General features: G+C 40.7%; 1 protein-coding gene across 6 annotated transcripts in view; it reads right to left on the bottom strand.

Annotated features, from left to right (window-relative positions):
• Positions 1-15,183, bottom strand: part of Dtna (dystrobrevin alpha) — a 358,243-nt gene that overhangs the window by 179,206 nt on the left and 163,854 nt on the right. For all 6 annotated transcript variants that reach the window (XM_051163351.1, XM_051163346.1, XM_051163348.1 and 3 more), the window contains exon 2: positions 6,210-6,336. The gene's annotated coding sequence lies outside the window, so the exon portion shown is untranslated. The remainder of the gene's footprint in view (positions 1-6,209; positions 6,337-15,183) is intronic.

Genomic DNA, 15,183 nt, shown 5'->3' with positions numbered 1-15,183 from the left:
TTTCCTCCAAATAGACCCTTTATGGAGTATACTACCCACAGAAAAATCTCAACTTCAGAACAGAAGCCATGTAACTCTGGGTCTGCTTACATACTAAGAAGACATGGGATAGTCAGAAAATGTTTTCATATAAAAAAAAAGACAGCCATCCTACTCCTTTATGCAAATGGAGTAAGAGAGACTCTGCAACTATTTGTGTGAGTCATCTGAAAACAAACAGTCAAATCTGTAGCCCGTTGTTAGAAAATTGTTAGAAATCCCCAGAACTGAGAATTGTCCTACATGCATGCTTTATTCATTTGAGACAATCTGAAATCCAGAACAGTTTGATGCATTCATTTAAGGTTTATCTACTACTTTCATTTTGTGTGTATGGGCGCTTTGCCTGCATGTGTTTCTGTGCAGCATGTGTGTGCCCGGTGCCTGCTGAGGCCAGAAGAGGGCCAGAATTGGAGTTACAGATTGTAAGCTGTCATGCTGGTGCTGGGAATTGAACCTGCACCGTCCACAAGAACACCTAGTGCGCTGAAATGCTGATCCAATGCTACAGTCCTATACACTCCTATAGAAGTGCTGATAGTATCCTTAAGTCTAGGGCAAATTTTATTTTCCATCTTTACAAACCTTTCACAAGTATTCATAGATATTCACTTTATAAAGTTTCTTCAGGAAAAAAGGGGAAGAATGAAATTCTTGATGTGAAAGACCCTGGCCCCAGGGGTGAGTCCAGGAAAGTTAGCCTAAGTTTCTATCAGTTTATAGCTTCAAGCAATGTCATTTATAGAATATGTGTATAGAAATAAAGGAGGATTTTACACAAAGAGCTCTTAGAACCATACTGTGCTTCCTCTTAAACTCTTGTTTAACAGACATGATGTTTATTTTAACATCAACTTAAACATATATTTACTTGCTAATAAGAGAATCTGTAGGCTTATAAATAGCATCTGGAAAATATTATAAATGTGTCTACCATGCGTCATCTTCTTATAGGACCCAATGGGAAAACTGATGTAAGGGGAGAGTTTGCTATAGAAGAAAGAGTGTCTTTATCAGAAATATGTCCTTGGTAAGTTACCAAGCTACTGGATCCTTAGTTATTACATCGGAACAGCAAAAACAATGGCAGCTAATCAGAAGGATAATTATGAAGATTAAGTGTCATGAGGGGCAGGGAGCATCTGCTTTGGTCTGGCAGATGGCCACAATCCTCTCTGGGGCATCTCCTTCACAGGTTGGAGGCCTCCTTGTCTATTACAGGGGCTCGATAAAGCCTTTTAATTGACTACACTGGGAACATGCATGCCCATCTCCAAGTAGGCGACTTCCCCACGCTCAACAAACTGGAAGATCTCATCGTGCTTGGCACAGGAGTGTCACCGAAACTGAAAAGACCTGGCATTTATCCTTTATGAAAAACTAAGAAGGGAGACAGATAATAGGAGACATTAGGATATGATTGTGGGAATAACTGGAAAAAGGTTGCTTTTCTTTCTGCTGTCTACACCAGGCTCAGCACTGGGGCCATCACAGAGGCTTGCAACTTGTAGGTAAGGCTGGCAATTGTTGGCCCCAGAGTGTTCATCAATAGTGTCTGTGAAAAAGTAGCAGCCACAGCCCTACAGGATTTTAATGTTGTTGAAGAGTGAGTGCATTTAGGTGAAGAGAGGTGTGGATGAGAGTAGAGACTGTGCAGAGGAATCCATGCATGTAAAAGGAAGGGCATGAAGAACACAGTTCAGAAGAGACGAAGATACCCATATCCTCGCAATGATCAACTGTGAGGGTCCAGAGGTCCTGAGTCCCACAAAAATCTACTGTGCCCACATAATGGAATTCTAAAGAACTCGGGGCACAGATATTGTTGTGTGGTTGATAGAGCAGGTGAGAGTGTCCATGAGTTGGAAGTCAGCGGTCAGCAAGGGCAACTGAATCCTGTCATCTGCTATTTGTAAGCTATTAATTATGTACCAGGCGTGATGCTCTGCTGTTTCATGGGCATCGCTTCCTAGCTCTTGAAATGAAATGAATGCATCTTTTAGGCACAGAAGTTCAACAAACTTGGTAAAAATTTCACATTTAAAATGGCATAAAAGCAACATTTTTTGAAATATTAACTTAAGGGTAAAGCACTAAAGAATGGACATGAGTAGACCTAAATGTAAATTAGAAAGCAGATTTTGGTAGTTTTAAAAAGAAAGGGGAGACAAGACATTGAAAAGGGAACTTGTGCTTAATGGACAATTGCTTAAGATACAGGAGAGATCTCTTGATATTGGTGTACTGTAAAATAATATTTAAAAATCATAAACATATTGCTTCTGTGTCTTAAAACTATCCATGATTTATGCCACAGAAGAAGAAGGGGAACATACTCATGAAGTCCACAGGCTTAGAATGTCTGGGTTTGAATGTTTATATCCAACTTACTGAAACTTGGCTAAGTTATTAAGCATTTCTGGGACCCAGGATTCTCAAGTTTAGCAAAACACACAAGACTGCCTATAATACAAGGTGATTAAGCATAAAGTTGAATATATACATATATATATCTTGGTCATCTTCATCAATCATCATGCATTTCTCTAGAAACTACCTATAGTGTGTCACATAGACATACTATGCTAGCTTATAGGGTTACAAAGATAGATAAAGGATGATTTCCACTTTGAAATGCCACTTACCTGCCCAAAGACCGTACTTTTTGGTTCAACATCATTATATTACAGACTATATCATTTTTAGAACATTTCCTTGAATTGTTTTTAGAAACAGTGGATACAAATCTTTATCAAAATGAATTCTTCAGTCTAAGAACCGGCCCCTTAACTCGCCTACTCCTCCTTTCCAATGAACTCACTAGCAGCTGGTTGGCTCAAGTGACCTTTGATGATGGGTGTTTCCCACTCTAGGGAACTCCATGAAGTCAGTAACAATATTTTTGTAGCTTTCCTTCATGTATTGTTTCCAAGCTGAGTGTCTACCCCATTGTCCAACTGTGTCATCCTGGCCAATTCTTTAGACTTACGTATTACGTCACATATTTTATTAGTGACAGTGTTTTCTTTTCCAGTTGTCTTTTTTTTTTTTTAAATTAAATTAACTGTACAAAGTCTCATTTCTATAATCTGGAGATTAATGCTTGTGATCAGAATTTTACCAAACTAAGGAAAAGATGTGTTATTTACTGCCTTTTAAGCCACAGAAAGCACTCAGCACCGTGCCTTTCAGCTTCAGGAGTATGAGAGGGTCCAAGCACTTCTGCTCTGTCCAGGATGACATTATTTGAAAGGATTCTAAATTAGAGCGTTCAGAGCCAACATTAACACTGGTTGAATAGATGAAAAACATTGGTAGAAGGGACAGTGCGTCCTTCTGAGGGTAGCCACAAGTGCATTAGATTGGAGAGACGAGCAGTTGTGATAGCCTCTGAGATAAGACAGAAAAGAAAATGGCTACATATATAAATGAGAAGGAAATGAGAACAGTGAGGCCCTTCTATTTAACGAAACGAAGGCAGGCACTGAAATGATCAAGTGAGCAGACGCTTTAATGCCAGAAAGCCTGTGAGAGGGTTAGGGTGGTGGAGACAGGGCAAAAGGGCTATCTTTTAAGCGAGACACTGGCCTCCAGGCTTCTTTGATTTTCAATATATCCAACATAGGAACTGGGAAATGTTAACATGATAAAAAAAAAATCTTAAAGTAGCAAACAGCCAGTATTAAGAGGGAGAAGTAAGATCCAACTTATAGGTGAAAAATCTATGGATAAACAACCATGGAACTATAATTCTAGATTATGCTGTGTCCCACAAAGATGTTCTTATGTCAAATATAATGCTGCTTATGATATCTGAACATTAAATTAAAAAAAATCACAGAGTATTCTTAAGAATTTAAAATGATCTTTCTATTAGTTTGGAATGGGAAAGGTGACAATGTTTCTTTTTAATAGCAACAAATTCTTTTAATATTGTGTATGTAGGAATATGGTTTTTAGGAAGAGGTGGTGTCACAGGACTCCAGGGTTAAAAGTCACTTGGAGTAGCGGGGGTCAATGATTAGAATAAATTATAGTCCAAAACAGGCAATAGTCCCCATTATAGATAGCATTGAACAAAACCAGTAAGTGTACTGAGGGTAAAGACGGACAGTGTCAGACACAACTGCAGAATAAAGAGCTCAGAAACACGTTTGTCACTTTCATTTTCTTTTCTAGAGTTATGGGTACATAAGGCAAATTGACTTACTAAGATTTTTGAAATGTACTCAGTTTAGCTTTTGGGAATTCCAGCTAACAAATCACTTGAAAATAAAGGAAATCACTGTTTTAGTTCTACATCTAGTCTCAGTAAGGAAAATTTATACAAACTTAAGAACATGAGAGAATCTTTTGTTTTCATTTTGAAGTTAAGCAAAGTAACAAAGGGTATTTTGGTGTCTGAAAGTGGTCATTTTACCATACATATGATTCTGATCTTTTATCTCATTTACTTAAAGTGGATGGTGACTCTAAATCTGAATTTTAATCAAAGCTGTTTTCAGACATGTCACAATGTCATTCTAACTTATATTGTACTTTAAGTGATTTGAAGTGATAAACAGTTTTCACTTGCATAGCTTTTAATGCGGGAAGGAAGCCTGGGTGCCTATTGGATTAGACCGAGGCAGTGACAGGCGTCCTGTCAGCTGCATTTAGTTAAGAACTAAACACGACTCTTTTCTGAGGTTCTGGACATGGCCGTTCCTTAAAGCAGATAATAAAACAATGCTTGTTTGGAAGGTGGTCTTAGGCGGAGCAGGAATTGTCAACATGACCGTTACTCAACTTGCTGATTCTTCTCTGTCTTGCATAAGTGTAACTACAGCTCATTTCAAGAAAACACTGTATAAGTACATTGCCATCACCGCCTTTTGTAGCATTGGAGGGTAGGCCAACATTGATTTGTTTATGTATTTCATAGCTAGGCAAAACAAAGCAATCTCTCTCTCTCTCTCTCTCTCTCTCTCTCTCTCTCTCTCCCTCTCTCTCCTCTCCTCTCCTCTCTCCCTCCCTCCCTCTCCTCTCTCTCTCTCTCTCTCTCGTCTCTCCCCCCTCCTCTCCCTCCTCCCCTCCCTCTCCTTCCCTCCCTCCCTCCCTCCCTCCCTCCTCGCTCTCTCTCCCTGTGTGTTTTATTGTATGTGGCACCGCAAAATTTAGTGCACCTGAATCTTATTGCTTCTCACCTCTAATTTAGATGTTATAAAATCGCCCAAGAGGAAGTTTCTGAAATCACTTAGGTCCCACCCTGACATGCTAGTATGCCAACATACAGACAGTATCTACCTTCCTTTCGTTTTATGTCACTATAACCTGGTTATATGCTATGTCATCCTGACTTAATCTTTGATATTAAATATATTTTCTATATTTAAAATCTTAGGTAACTTTTATAATAAAATATTGCTGGTTTTTCCTCAATATAAGCCACCTCTCACATAAATCCAGTTCAGATAGTTTCTGTTAATAGGAATAAAGAAAGCTGGCCAGTGGTGTCACACACACCTTCACCATTAGGTAGAACTCAGAGAGTCTTGTGGAAGAGTTACGGGAATGATTGAGGGAGCTAGAGGGGCCAAGGACACCACAAGAAGACCTATGTAGCCAACTAACCTGGGCACATGAGGGCTCATAGAGACTGAACCACCAACCAAAAAGCATGCATGGACTGGACCTAGGCCCCCTACACATGTGAAGTTGATGGGCTGCCTGGTCCTCAGGTGGGTTCCCTAACAATTAGAGCAGAGGCTCTCTCTGACTTGAACTCTATTGCCTCCCTCTGGATCCAGTTTCCTTAACAGGGCTGCTTTGTTTTGCTTCAGTGAAAGAGGAGGTACTTAGTCCTGATGTGACTTGATGTGCCAGAGTGGGCTGGTACCCAAGGTAGGGTGGGGTCGGGTGGGGTGGAGGTAGGTATGGTGCAAGTGGGTGGGACTGGGAGGAGAAGAGGGAGTGGGGTTGTTATTGGGATGTAAACTGAACAAACAAATAAATTAATAAAAAAAGGAAAGCAAAAGTAAATAAATGAAGTATTTAATCGGAAATTCAGCGAAAGTACAAAACGAATAAAAGATACTGATACTATTTAACTCTATTTTTATACAAAGAAGAAAACCACATTTTGAGAGATTAGATATGTCTCTCTTGAAATTTTTGTCTTAAACACTTACCTAAAATTCAATGAAGAAACAGCATTGACTTTCCAGAACCATCTATTTTGTTTTCTTTGAAATAGCAGTTGATTGTGGCATTTGGAGACTCCTCAAGGGCTTCCCTGGGCTTGTAATTCCTATTTACCTGTAATAAAAAAACAAAACAAAACAAAGACCCAACTATATTGATCCATTTACACTAACACGTTTATTATAGAAATAGGGGCCTAAGTTGGAAGGTTCTAGAATATGGGCCTCTTATAACCCCTCCTACACTATTAACAACTTGGAATACCCTACTCAGAAGCTCATTTAGCCCAGGACAAATGGACTTTTATTCGAGAAGATCTTCAACAGAGGAGGATGGCCAGGCCTGGAGGCATGAAGTCACCATGCAGGATGAAGCAGCTGGTTAGCAACAGCCACGAGTTCTTAATATAGCCCTTTATTTTCAGTTTATTAAGAATGAGAACTGAAAGAACATGGATTCTTCTGTTTTCTGAATAGGCAATTTTCTAGAATATTGCACCATCATAATTTCTACTAAAGCCAAGGAAATTACTGCGGAGGTCAGATGTCTCAGAATAACATGTTCTGTGAGAGCGTAAACTCCAGCAGTTTTAAATAGATGTTCCACGGGAGCTGACGATAGCAAAGGGAGCCGTTATTTAATAATCCATATGATTATTGTGATACAGAAGAGTCACATATAAATAGCAAATAGTTCTTGTCTCTGAGAGGTGAATGCTTTTCAAAGATGTTACTTCCTGAGAGAATTTACGGATTAGAACTAAGAGAGAGGAGCACCTGATGTCTAAGGTTCCCTAAACCTTACCCTGGAAGTGACCGGGTACACTACATGCGTCTCCATCAACATTTCTTTTCCAACACTGTTCTCCAGCTCGTTTCCTGCATCACTTTCCTCTCCCCACCCATCTCCCCACAGCTGACATTATTATTCTAGGTGCCAGACGATTGGAGTAGCAGCAATCTGAAGCTCCATAATCCCAGTACAGAGATAAAGGGAGGAAGTGAAGAGAAGGGCAGAAGGTGTCACATGAGACTGGGGATGGCAAGCGAAGGGAAGAAAGGATCGCAGAGGATTCTGGGTGCCCTCTGCGCCCAGTGCCAACCCTTTAGTTTCCTCTTCGGCTTTCTTTAACCTGCTTGTCTAAAACGACACCATAGTGACGTGAGCTTTCCGGCCTGATTTCAGATGTCTTTTGATTTTGGATCCACACTGAAAAGTGTCTAACCATAACCTTTCCTTCCTCTAATTGGATTTCTCAGCCTTGCTTTTTTAAAAAAATTTTTTATTATTAATTTATTCTTGTTACATCTCAATGGTTATCTCATCCCTTGTGTCCTCCCATTCTTCCCTCCCTCCCCTTTTCCCCTTATTCCCCTCCCCTATGACTGTTCCTGAGGGGGATTACCTCCCCCTGTATATGCTCATAGGGTATCAAGTCTCTTCTCAGTAACCTGCTGTCCTTCCTCGTTGCTTATTTTTTAAGATTTATTAGTAGATAGCGCCTCACAGGGCGATTAGCCCTTGTGGGCACTGTAGCCTACCACCCTTGCCCTGTATTACATTCGGAGAACACACAATCCGGAATTATTTGAATTGAATGTGTTACTGCAGTTGAGCTACTTTGCAATGTTTTTGTTTTCTTAAAGTACATGTCTTAATTATTTGGGAGGGGGAAATTGGTATTTGGATAGACTAATAATTTCCATGTGTTTGGAAATTAGCTACAAAAAATATCATCGAGCTCATCAAAAAATTTCGGCGGGGCCTGGCGTGGTGGCATACGCCTTTAATCCCAGCACTTGAGAGGCAGAGGCAGGTGGATCGCTGTGAGTTCAAGGCCAGCCTGGTCTACAAAGTGAGTCTAGGACAGCCAAGGCTACACAGAGAAACCCTGTCTCAAAAAACCAACCCAACCCAACCCAACTAACCAACCAAAACAAAAATAAAACAAAAAACCAAAACAAACAAACAAACAAAAACAATTGCTCCAAAACACAGAATGAGGAAATAAATGGAAACTTAGAACACACTCTTGTATTTTCTGTGTATGGTACACATTGCATGTGCATGTTCTCTCTCTCTCTCTCTCTCTCTCTCTCTCTCTCTCTCTCTCTCTCTCTTTCATATAGTTCATACACACAAATACATGAGTTTATACATAGATTTAACTAACAGTGTAGGGTCATTAGTGACTTCTTAGGATCCTGTTTCTGGCTATTTTCCTCTCCCTGTCAGTCTTAGACTGAATGTTTTACATGTTTGTTTGTTTGTTTGTTTTCCTTTGGTCCCCGGTCACCTCTGATTGTAGCAGGCTGAGAAGGACACCAGGTGGCATTCACATAGAGTCACTGTGTTGAGGTATCTCTCAGGTGGCTCACCTTGACTGAGATTCATCGTTTTAATAAAAATTCTACCTTGGATGATATACTGATTGCAAGGTGGCTTTAGTGTCCTCCATTCTTCTTCCACCGTGAAGTGGCCCCGCTTCAGCCTGCATCTCAGGGACAATGATTAAATACCAATGTCCAACGTAGAAGTAGATCCATCTCCTCCATTACCGACTTCTGGTTCCCTTGGCACACCCAGCATGTGCAGAAATGAATGCAGACGATTCTTTTCACTCTTGAACCCGAGAGTGGCTGCCTCCCAAGTCACTGTGAATTAAAGTCATCAATCCTATGCCCTGGCATGCTGAAGTCGACAGGACATTGAGAAGCAACATTCCCACATGAGCCACTATGTGGAAACAGAAAATGATAACTTTCTCTCTTTATATTTTTATTTAAATTATATGTCAGCTAACTTAAATTCTAGGTTGCCTAATTCAGAAACTCAGAATTTCTAGTGTGAGTTGAGGTTAAAAGTTAGTGGTAGGACATGAAATAAAAACACTGTCTGCTGTGCTGGAGAGATGGTTCAGAAATTGGGAGCATTTACTAGTCATGTGGAGGCTCTGAGTTTAGTTTCCAGCATCTACACCAGGGAGCTCCCAACCACCCGGAACTCAAGTTCAACAGGATCTTATACCCTCTTCTGACCTCCACCGGCACTTGCACACATATGGTACACATATATGCGTAAACTAAAATGAGTACTATCTCTTTTACTTAGCTGCCTGGTATACTTGTAGCCAGGATGCAGGATGGAATTAGAAGTCAGTATTGTACCACAGCCTGCCACAGGAGAACCATCCATTTTATTAGCGTTTGATGCTCTATCTTGGGCATATGATATTGAAAAAAGCTGAAGGAGGCAAATTTTGTTTATGTCTTGCATACACATGTGTGGGCATGTATGGCTACAGCTACAAACATGTATATAAACACACACACACACAACACATAGCTTTATGTTACACTAAGGCATTATAATGCATGTAAAGTTTAATTTTTGCATCTCATATTTACTAGTGATTTACATATAATCAGCACAAATATTTATTTGTTCACTTTACAACCTGGTCATAGTCCATCCCTCCTCACCTCTTAGCCCCACCCTCCCTCCCTCTCCTCCTCCCCTGCCCCCTATTCCTCAGAAAAGATGTCCCTTTGCATTCACTCCAGATCATCAAGTGGCATTAGGACTGAGCAGGGCCTCTTCCCCTGTGGCCTGGCAAGATGGTCCGCGGGGGGAAGTGATAAAAAAGCTGACAAGAGAGTCCATTTCAGAGACAGCCCCTGCTCCCCTTACTAGGGGACACATTTGAAGCCTCATCTACCCCCATTGGCTACATCTTTGTAGTGGGAGGGGGTCTAGGCCCAGTCCATGCAAAGTCCTTGGTTGGTGCTTCAATCTCAGCAGGCCTCTCAGGACCCTGGTTAGTTGGCTCTGTTGGTCTTATTATGAAGTTCCTGTGACCTCCAGGTCCCTTTTTCCTCTCCCTCATTTTCCCACAGGATTCTTTACTTATCGCCCAATGTTTGGCTGTGAGTCTCAGCATCTGCTGGGTGGAGCCTCTCAGAGGACAACTCTGATAGTCTCCTGTCTGAAAGCATAGTGGATTATCCTTAGTAGTGTCAGACGTTGGTTCACTCCCATGGGGTGGGTCTTGGGTTGGGCCAGGCACTGGTTGGACATTCCCTCAGTCTCTGCTCTATCTTTATCCACGCACATCTTGTCGGCATGATGAATGTTGAGTTCAAGTTTTTGTGGGTGGGTTGGTGTTCTCCTCCTTCTGCTAGGAGTCTTGTCTAGTTAGAGGGTGTCCTCTTCAGTCTCTATAACCCCTGATACTGTAAGTCTCTGCTAGAGTCTTCTCATATCCTCTCAGGAGCCTACCCTGACTTAGATCTCTAGCTTGTCACAGAGATGCCCTTGCCCACAGTTTCTCTTTTCTCTGCAGGCCTCTGTCCTGTCCCCACTCTCCGCAGGTCTGATCTCCACCCTCATATCACTCTATGTTTCTTCTTCTACACTGTTCCTTCTCTTCCATCACTACCTCTATCTTATTTCCCCTTTTGAGTGAGATTTAAGCATCTTCCCTTGGATCCTCCTTGTTACTTATCTTCTTTGGGTCTGTGAATTGCAGAATGTTGTCCAGTGCTATATGGCTAAAATCCACTTATAAGTGAGTATATACCATGTGCGTCTTTCAGGTTTTGGGTTACCTCACTCAGGATGATCTTTTCTATTTCCATCTATTTGACTATAAATTTCAAGATTTCCTTGGTTTTAATAGCTGAGTAGTATTTCATTGTGGAAATGTACCACAATTCCTTTATCTGTTCTTTGGTTGAGGGACATCTATGTTGTTTCTAGTTCCTGGATATTACAAATAAAGCTGCTATGAACAGAGTTGAACGAATATCCTTGTTTGGGCATATGCCCAAGAGTGGGATGGCTGGGTCTTGAGATAGTACTATTTCCAATTTTCTGAGAAAGCGCCAGATTGATTTCCAAAGTGGTTGTACAAGTTCGCATTCCCACCAGCAATGGAGAGTGTGCCCATTTTGACACGAGATTACTTTTATTAAAGGATGTGATGCATGTAAGATATGTGCTTCTTTATTTTACACATTACAAAACATTCGTGCAGAGTGCACTTCAGCTCCATCTGGAAGCAAGGCAGAAGGCCCTCATTTTACCTTTATAAGCGCTTATTTTGTAATAGAAACTTTAAAGTCTAAAATTTATGAATCCCAAACATCAGGAAAATATAGAGGCTGTTTTCTACAAAAACACTGTTAGAAATACTGATTACCTTATTTTGTATTCTTTAAAACAGACTTACTTACCTATCTGTTTATTCATATGTGTCTGTGTGAGTTAGATGTAGGTGTGGATTGCGGGGGTCCATGTGCCTATGTGGGGGTGTGGAGGCCAGAGGAAAGCATCCTCCTTTATCTCTCTGAGCTTGTACTTCTGTGGCCCATATTTTCTTGGGTAGGCAGGAAGCCAGCTTGTCACGCAGGTGCTGGGATCTGCACACTGGTCCTCATAATTGCAGAGTGAGTGGCTTAGCTGCTGAGGCATCTCCCCAGCTTCTTGTCGTGTGTATTTATGGAATATATGAGGAGAAAGCTAATGAAAGTCTCATTTGCTTACATAACTATCAGATTTATGTATCTTAAGTTTTCTTAAGATTAAAATCTTCTATGAAGGACACTGTGAACCAGAGATGTGTGCCAGCGAAAGCTTCCCACCATAGTGAGGAACTCATTATGCCTTGAAATACCCCCATGCTAAAATTCATTCCAGGCAAAGAAGAAAGATTAACACAATTTATGTTGATTAGAAAAAAAATTACCCACCTCAGCCTTTTGTCTCTTGCCTCTCAGTACCACTCAAATTGATCCAAAGAAAATTAAGGTGGATTTTTTTTTTAACATTAAGAACCAGTGTGTTAAAGATTAGTCTAATTAATTTTTTAGAAGACATTTTTTTAATTAGCCACATACAGGCACAGCACAGATTCTATTGAAATCTCCTGGCAAAATGTGACCTTCAAATCTTGCTAAGAATTTATATATGTTCATTTGACAGAGAACTCCATAATAGACTTCTAAGAGGCTAGTAATACAATTTGACCCAGTAAAACTGTGTTTTGATTTTACCATTGTGTAACTATGAAGATAACTCTGGAAACCAAGGAAGAAAAAAAAAAAAAAAAAAGAGGAAGGAATAAGAATCTTATAAACTTGGTTATAGAAATGTAGAGAAAATTTTGAAATAAAATTATTTCAGAAAACATTTTATCAGTTACACTGGTGGCATTTAAGAAGGACAGGAGAGAAAAGTAGATGCTTACACACTCAGGATATTCAACACAAATATTTCCTCCTTGTGGCATGAGATTATTTTTATTAAAGGGTATAATATGTGTAAGATGTGTGCTTCTTTATTTTACCCTTACACATTATAATACATCCATGCAGAATGCATTTCAGTTCTGTCTTCCTGCAACTAAATTAAGGCTTCCTCCAGGATCTGATGAAAATAGATGCTGAGATCCACAGTCAAATAACAGGCTGGGCTCCGGAGTCTTGTGTAAGAGTGGGAGAAAAGACTGAACTGGAGGGGTCAAGCACACCACAAGAAAATCTACAGAGTAAACTACCCTGGGCCCATGGGGGCTCACAGAGACTGAACCGCTAACTGAAGAACTTGCATGGGCTGGGCCTAGCCCCCCTACACATATGTAGCAGGTATGTGGCTTGATCTTCATGTGGGTCCCCTAACAATGGGAGTAAGGGGCTGTTTCTGATTCTGTCTCTGACTTTGGATCACTTTCCCTAGCTGGGCTGCCTTGTTTGGCCCCAGTGGAAGAGGATGCGCTTATTCTTGCTGCAGCTTGATTTGCCAGGGTGGATTGGTACCCATGGAGTGGGGGCTCCCCTTCTCAGAGAAGGGAAAGAAGGAATTTGGGGGAGGATGTGTGTGTGTGGGGGACTGGGAGAAGGGAAGGGAGGGGGCTGCCATCAGGCTGTTAAGTGATTAAATAAATTAATTAATATAAAGTAAATTAAGTTTGTGCTGAGCACATGGGATTCCATGTAGCTGTAAACACGATCTTCATAAAACTCAACCACAAAACACATCCTCATAAAACAGCACGGGTGCACAAATGGAACAGTCATTTGGTGCTTTTTTTTTTTTGTGGTTTGAAAACCAGATTCTCATGTTGTCACTTGCATTTTATATCTGGATTCATTAGGAGAACTGTATTTATGTGCAGAATATGGGTAGGTATTGTCTTAGATAAGGGACTGCATTTTTTTGTGGAAGTCACGGAACAAAAACATATTGATTGATTCTTGGGTTCTGTTCAGGCTTTACCCTTCAGAGGTTTATCTCTGGCTGGATTGGTGGCCTTGCATGTGCCTTGTGCCTCAGCATCTCATTTGATGAAAAATCACTGTCTAAGCTACCATTTTCATGTGATTAAGAGGAAAGCATTCCTTTTAAGAATTTTTTCTTTTATTTATGTCAGCGAACTGCTTTGAGACTCTGGGGTTAAAGAACGTGATACCAAGGTTCTCAAACATTGTGTCCTGAAGACTTTCCAAGAACTCCAGAAAATGGCGGCTACAGCTATCAATAGTTACCTTAGTCTACATTCAAATTCATACATCAAAATATTTACCTAGCAGTTCATTTATAAAAGTCATAATTACATTACAGATAATTACATTACAGTGTAATAATAAGAAAAACATTTTTTCAAAGCAAAAAAATGTGAAACACTTTCACACAGTTGGGAAGCTCCTCAATGTCTGACTTCTTGTTCTGGCTACCAAGCTTTCCCCTCTGTGAGGGAGCAGTTCCTCAAGCCATGAGCCACAGTAAGCCCCTCCTGCTTTGAACTACCTCCTGTCAGGTATTTGATTACAGCAGTGAGGAAAGTATCTTGGAACAAAGAATTTCCACAGCCCGTTAAACTAAGACAGAAGCATATTTACTTTATGAACACATTTTGTTCTTTAACAGTTTCATGCATGTGTACATTACACTCTGGCTACCAACACCATCTCCCTCCAACTCCTGCCAGACCCTCCCTCATCCATACAAATCTCTTTCTCTTATTCCTGACTTCCCCCGAGTTTAATTGGGGCTTTCTGTGTGACCCGGGGTTGAGGACCAGCCATTGATTTTTGATATAACACTCATAGAAACTCAACAAAAAATTGCTTCTTGAGTCATCTAAAAGTAGTCAAAGAACTGAGTAATTCACTCATTATGTGCAAATCTATTAGTGGGTGACATAGTTTGTAGAGATTTTCAGTCCTTGTTTGATTATATAAGATCATGCCTTTGCCACTTGGAAAATATTGGTTCTCTCAGCACTACAAACATTTTAAATGATGATACAGTTTATTTCCAACGATAAGAATTTACTTTTGTGAGGCACCATAGTACGTGAGAAAGTCATATCCCACTCGCCACTCAACTGTGGAGAATATTCTGACCATTGGCTTGATCTGGGTAGGGGTTTCAAGTTTACCGCCTGTATTGTCCTTGGCTGGTGCCTTAGTTGGAGTGGGACCCCTGGGCCCAAATCTGCCTATCATATTGTTCTACTTGTAGGTTTCTAGAACCCTCTGGATCCTTCTACTTTGTTGTTCCCCCATGCTTCTCTCATCTAGAGTCCCAATAGGATGTCCTCCCCTCTGTCCCAGTTTCCTGGTAAGTGAAGGCTTTCGTGGGACATGCCCCTTGGGCTAGTATGCAGATATAAGTGAGTATATACCATTTGAGTCTTTCTGCTTCTGGGTTAACTCACTCATTATGATCATTTCTAGCTCAATCCATTTATCCACAAATTTCGAGAATTCCTGTTTTTAATAGCTGAGTAGTATTCCATAGTGTATATGTACCACAGTTTCTTTATCACATTTGACCATGTCCCCTGGAGGGGGAGACCTGGTGGCACTCAGAGGAAGGACAGCAGGTGACCAAGAAGAGACTTGATACCCTATGAGCATATACAGGGGGAGGAAATCCCCCTCAGGAACAGTCATAGGG

Source organism: Acomys russatus, chromosome 20 (genome assembly GCF_903995435.1).
Source record: "Acomys russatus chromosome 20, mAcoRus1.1, whole genome shotgun sequence".
Lineage (NCBI taxonomy): Eukaryota > Metazoa > Chordata > Mammalia > Rodentia > Muridae > Acomys > Acomys russatus.
The sequence above is the reverse complement of the archived record's forward strand: the minus strand, read 5'-3'. Positions and strand labels throughout refer to the sequence as shown.